Raw genomic sequence first — 6,443 nt, forward strand, 5'->3', positions numbered from 1 at the left:
AGAATAGCAGGGAGATGAAAAATAACATGGGAGAAATAAATCCTAATATGTAATATTCCCATATCAATGAAAACGTAAGATTACTTAATACTGAATAATAATGCAAATACAAATAAAAATAGATTATGGGATGCAACCCAAGTGGTATTTAGAAGAATATTTATATTTTTAAAAGCTTTTGTAAAAAAGAGCAATTTATTGCATCTGGACAATTTATTACAATTGAAAAACAAATAGGCTAAAATATTAATGAAATAGCAATCTTATTTAAGTAGTAAGAAAAATACTATACACAAAGAAGGAAACTGTAAGTAAGTTACTGAAGATGGCTGAAATATAAAACAAATACATAGTGGAGATGATCAACAAAGCCAAAGACTGCTCTTTGAGATAAAAAGAGCAACCAGTGTCTGTTAACAGCAATTTCATGATGTCAGTGTCAAATACTCTTTCTGCTAATATTCCTTTGGACACATAAGTGACAAGAACATTTCATGTTCTTCCATTATCATGCTTTATATAACTCACAGTGATTTAGTCCATCACTTCATATATCCTTCCCTCCTACCAAGCCTTCTGGGTCAAAATAGTACAGCAGGATTTTCTGCACACATACAAAAGTTCAAGTATATCCCCTTAAAGGAACAGATCTGAGATGGAATTGAATCTAGAAACCATCCACTTTGGTTGCATCAGGTATAAACCAAACTAGTTTATCAGACATTAGGACATAAGTGGTCTAAATATGATAGTGGCTATTGGGACACTGGATTTTGCATTCTGAAAGAATATAGCAGTTAATGAAATGAGGGACAAGCAGGGAAAAAAGAAAAGACAAGAAAATTTACAGCATTGCCAATAGCTAACACCAAACCGTGGTTGGTTCTGACTCCTGAGATTTTGCCGTGCATAGATATGGCTCCAAGAGACGGAGTAAACTGCTTAAGATGGGAACCAGTAGTTCACAGGATGAGGCTTCGAAATCAAATCTAGCCAACAGTGAGTGGAGACCTCACTTTTCCCCATGAAATACTCTTAGAGGACAGGAACCTGATTTTTTTTTTGCTATGTTTTTTTTTTTTTTGCTATGTTTTGACTTGGTCTCACCCTCATTATTCAAATTTAGAAGCCTTCTCTTTTTAAGATTTCCAAAAAAGAATGCTTGACAAGTTAGACAGGAAGCATGTATCTCATTAGCTTCTAGCAAATGTCAGATTTATTTACACATTCAGAGAGTTAATGATGCATTTCTGGATGTTTTCTTATAAGTAATAATTTTCTACCTAATTTTAGAACACCTTGAAAGTTATTTTGTGACTTGTGAAGATGCAATCTTCTAATAGTTTCAGAAAACAAATACTTTCTGTGAATGTGTGGAAAGTAATATTTGTATATATTTATTTATGAACACACGGAGAATCGTATATAGTATTCAGTCCATTCTATATGCTGTGTACTTTATATACTCTTTACTACATAAGCGATTTATTCTATAATCTATACTATTTATATTATCAATACTCTAAGCTCTAACACTATTGCGTATAATATTTTTATATTATAAAATAATATAAAAATAGAGGAGCTATGCATGATGAGACTTCATAGGACAATATAAACCTGCCTCTTAGAGCCACTAAGTACTAATACCATACTTCTTAATTCTGTCAGAAACCATGTGACAAAAAGACAATGTTATAAGTTAGTTATTGCCACACAATCCATCACTTATCTAGTCTAATTAAAAAAAAAGAGAGAGAGCAGACATTTTTATCATTACAATTTTATTTACCCACTCACTTCAAATGATTAGCAATAAAAAAGGAGCAATCAACCCAAATTTTCCCAAGCAGTTTTATTAGGATAAAGATTAAATGCTAGAAAATAGGGATGCCTGGGTGGCTCAGCGGTTTAGCGCCTGCCTTTCGCCCAGGGCGTGATCCTGGGGTCCTGGGATCGAGTCTCACATTGAGCTTCTTGCAGGAAGTCTGCTTCTTCCTCTGCCTGTGTATCTGCCTCTCTCTCTCTGTGTCTCTCATGAATGAATACATAAATAAAATCTTTAATGCTAGAAAATAAGGACAAACAAAAAAAATGCCTTAGGTTAATTGAAGTTTAGCTCATATGCATAGAACAGTTGAACAGTCCAAGGAGCCTAGGCAAGTGAGGCTTTGCTTTGTGATTTTTCTCCTATGGATTCCTTTCTTTCCACGTAATACTCTACCATTCTTACAAATGTTGCCTTCCTCAGAAGGGTTGATGATGTACTTCTGTCACAACAACATTTCAGTCCCTAGGCAGGAAAAAGAGAGGAGGAAGAGGGTAAGGTCTTTTCAATACCTCTCATTTCTGTTCATATTTTATTCATGAGATCTTAAATACAGAGGCAAAGATAGCTGTATGAGGATGAAGAAAGTAGCTCACAGCTGTGCAGCCTTGTGTCCAGAAAAGAGGGAATGGATTGGGGGGACACATTGCAGACTGCCAAAGTCCTTCATATGGCCACCAAATATCTGAGTACACACTTCTTCCAATAAATTTAACTCACTCTCTAGCTGAAGGACAAAACTCAAAGTCTTATCCAATGGCCACATTCAGCTCCAAGCCTCTAATACGTGGCTAATGGACATTGTTACCCATTATATCCAGTTGTAGATTCTACTACCTGACACTTGCAAACAAACAGACAAAGGATCTGCCCTCTATACCCATCCTCACTTTCATACCCACATCCGTATACACCCCACCATTTCTGGGAACAGAAACATGAATGCAGATGGAGGCTTAAGTAACATGTATCTAAATCTTTAAAAATTATAAATTAAGCAAATGGATTATTAAATAAAATATCTTTGAGCCACCTATTTGAGAAATTCAGATTTCTCAGTCTCATTTTTCCATCTCTGAAGTGGTAACACAGAGATAAATGCTCCCACCTCCTAACTCTTTTTGCTCTTCCTTTTTTTTTCACATTCCTCTTTTATGGTCAATTGTGTGACACTCAGCCTGCAAGTCCCAAGCACATTCAAAGCTGCCCATTAGCCAATTCTTGGACTTACGCCAAGACCAACCATGGAGTGGGCAACTCTTAGGAAGATTATGTGGGTAAAAAGTGGAAAACCTGGAGGCCAATGTGGGACTGTTTGGACACTGCATTCTGGGTTCCCAGGCCTAGAAGTGGAGCGTGGGCTCCAGCTGGTCATCACTGGCATTTGACCTATAGAATTTTCACCTTGATGACAGGAGCAAGGCTGAAGAACAGAGTCAGGCCTGACAATGTGTGGAGCCCAAGGCAGCACTCCCTTGTGCCTGTGTCTCCAAAATTAATAGTGAAAACAATATATTCTGGTAGAACAGGAACAAGCAAATGCTACATTAAAAAAAAAAAAAAAAAAAAAAAGAGCCCACTGAGAAGATAGAATGAATAGCAAGTCTATCAGTCCACAACAATGCTGAAATCCTGGGCAGAAACAATAAAGGCTGGTTTTGTTGAATATTGTGTAAGTCCGCCAGTTAGATTCATGCTGACCTGTGAGAAAAATCACCTTGTTTTCAGTCTTCCTTGACACTTGATTCTGATTTCCGGAAGGTTCTTTATTGGGTCAATAATCTCCTATGGTCAGATCTGAAGAAAATTTCTATTCTCCTTGCAGATGCTGTTTCACAAGCTACTTCTTGCAGCTGCAATTCTAGGAGGTTGAAAACTGTTTTAGAGATAAACAATCAGATTTTTGTAGACCAGACTTGTAATTTCTTATAATTATTCTTTCAAAATTTTATTATTTCAAAATTTATTGTGCTTTTGATCTATTTCCTGCCTCTCAGTACAGTATTTGAGGAACAAATCACAATGTTTGCTTATGAATATTGTTCCAATGCTGACTTAAGATTTTATTTTGTGGGATAAGTTTAGGGAGCCAATTTGTTTGAAAGAGGTACCTTGAAGATCTCTTTATACAATAAGCTGGAATAAAGGCAACACTCATTTTCTTATAATCACTCCAAGTTTAGGTAACTTTTCTTGGCTGAGGAATCATAAAAGTGGCCTTGACAAAATGTTCCAAATAACATTTTTATTTTCCTGTTTTTGAGGAATACAAAATGAGTTAGATTTTCCAACTTTGTAAAGCCTCACATTTCTGGACTTTTGCTCTCCTGTTTTGAAAGTAAGTCAAGTATTGCCTGAGGTGTTTTCTTGATTGTAATTATTTGCATAAAGCAGCAAGAATCAAACAATATACATTCACACGATGACTTGCTACAACCATTTCCCCAGAGGCTGGGCAACAGAGGCTCAATAGCCATGTGTTCTGCTTTACAAGTTATCAGAGACAACAGGTTACCAATGATGATAGCATAACGAGGGTCACAGCTGTTCCAATCTTCATGGGTCTTTATTGCCTAACCATTGATCCAGTGCCACATATTTTAGGATTCTGTTATAGTAACACCCCACTTGGGATTTTAATGTCTGTTTTATTTTGACTAAAGTCCAAGCAATAGCAAGAAGTCTCCAAATATAATAACATAAATAAAAGAACTGCAATTTCAAGTCTCGCCAGTGACTCGGTGCAACCATATGCCCAGGAAGACTGGGGGAGTGTATTTGATGATAATAACTGGCATAGCACTTTAAAAACTGAAATGCCATTATCACTGCAAAAACGGACTCTACAAAGGTCAATAATGGTCACCTAATGATTAAAATCAATAATATCCTTTTGCCCAAAACCTCTTTCCCTGAATTCATTTCCTACTCTTTCATTTCCCTTTCTTACAACTCTCTGCATTGGACAATAACTCTCATATCTTGAGCATCTGTTCTCTTTTAATTCATCAGAGATTCAACTCTGTAACCCTTCCTGTCTTTTTCACAGTTTTTGCCCTAGCTTTTGCAAGCTCTAGATCTCTTTGGTTGTATATTTTTCTTATTCTATGTTGCCTGGTCAATCTCTAATATTATCACTACTTCCCAGATTTCTCTTTAAATCTCCACTTCGTGATGTGATGAGCACCTGGTGTTATATTATCTGTTGGCAAATAGAAATTAGATTTAAAAAATAATAAATCTCCATCCCTATTTTAGATTGAATGAAAGATATCTCTACATAAGATTTCCACTTCCCTAGTTTAATTTCTCAGTTTTCCTCCAAAGTCAATTAAAGAACACTGTCTACTCTTCCTAGTCCAGACTGTGTGCCATTCCTCATGGTATCTCCTTCTTCATTTTGCCTAAAATTTTTGTTTTGCTATTTATTTTTGTCAACATTGACACATTATGCCATGTTTATGTCAAATGTTCAAAATAAAATGTCCATAGAAACTCAGTGTCATGTGAAGATTCCATTCTTTAAGCTTCCATACAACTCTACATGTTCTTTTGGGATTCAGACATTGACCAAATTTATTGTCCCTACTCTACTCTTCAAAGAACATCCTCCCATAAAGTGTACTGTGGAATACTAGGATTTGTCTGGCATTATTCCATGCACCTGCTATTTTGCAAATCATGCTCCTCTTCCTGTTTCTGTCTCTATGATGAGCAAGTCTGTTCAGAGCCAATGCTTTCCGAGCCCTCCCAAAGTGATACAAGCATCACTGAGAAGACATCAGTGGAGACTTTGAGGTGGTCAGTTCAGTTTCCTTTATGTCCCTGCAATCCTAGTGTGCACAATAGTAATGTACAAATTTGTCATCTGTACAAATTTTGCAGTGGTTGCATAATTCAGGAAAATTAAATTGAAAGAGAAAAAATTAGAATTGTTCTAAGTTGCTTTGATAGGTCATAAAAATGCACACAGACTACAGCATTAAATATGATTGCTTATGCTGTCAAGCCCCACTTTCAAGACTTGCTTTCTTTCCCTTACATCCCATTTCTATATCCAATTTTTTTATTCTCTCTTAGGTGATGAGTCATCATCAATTCAATTTTGTCTATTCATTAGCTTTTTTGCTTAATTCAGTGACTACAATTTTGTTTACAGATTTTTTTCACATTACAGAATTTTAGTATTTCTTCTCTTTTTGTGTAATCTTTCTTCTCAGTTTCTAGCCCATTTTTTCACTTTAATCATGCTTAATTTAAAATCCTTTTCGGATTCCCTATTATGTCTAGCTCTTTGTGAATTATTTATTGTGTATCATTGTTTTCTGTTGTATCTGAGAGCCCTGGAATGAAGAATCTTCTTACAAAAGATTTTATTTATACTTTGTAATCCATATGGTCTGTCTAAATTCTGACCACATTTCAAAATTAATTTTTGATCTAGAGTTTGTACAATTCATTTCTGATTTATAAGCATTCAGATTACTTCGTATCTGAGACACTGTCGTAAAATTTATTCTCCTTTCAGAGATAAACCAGCCTTTCCTCAATGCTCATCTAATGCAAGATGCTCAGTGTGATCCCCCTGTGAGATGTGCTGAATGTGACGGTCTAT

The 6,443-nt window shown here is 35.7% G+C and overlaps 1 long non-coding RNA gene across 1 annotated transcript; it reads right to left on the reverse strand.

The window, feature by feature from the left end:
- Positions 1-1,726: 1,726 nt before the first annotated feature.
- LOC125753361 (uncharacterized) lies at positions 1,727-3,728 on the reverse strand. The gene is made up of 2 exons (XR_007405006.1): positions 3,530-3,728; positions 1,727-2,293 (listed from the first exon to the last, which is right to left on the reverse strand). It is a non-coding gene; the product is annotated as an uncharacterized LOC125753361 (long non-coding RNA).
- Positions 3,729-6,443: the final 2,715 nt, after the last annotated feature.

The sequence above is a fragment of the Canis lupus genome, chromosome 22, assembly GCF_003254725.2.
Source record: "Canis lupus dingo isolate Sandy chromosome 22, ASM325472v2, whole genome shotgun sequence".
In the NCBI taxonomy this organism is placed as follows: domain Eukaryota; kingdom Metazoa; phylum Chordata; class Mammalia; order Carnivora; family Canidae; genus Canis; species Canis lupus.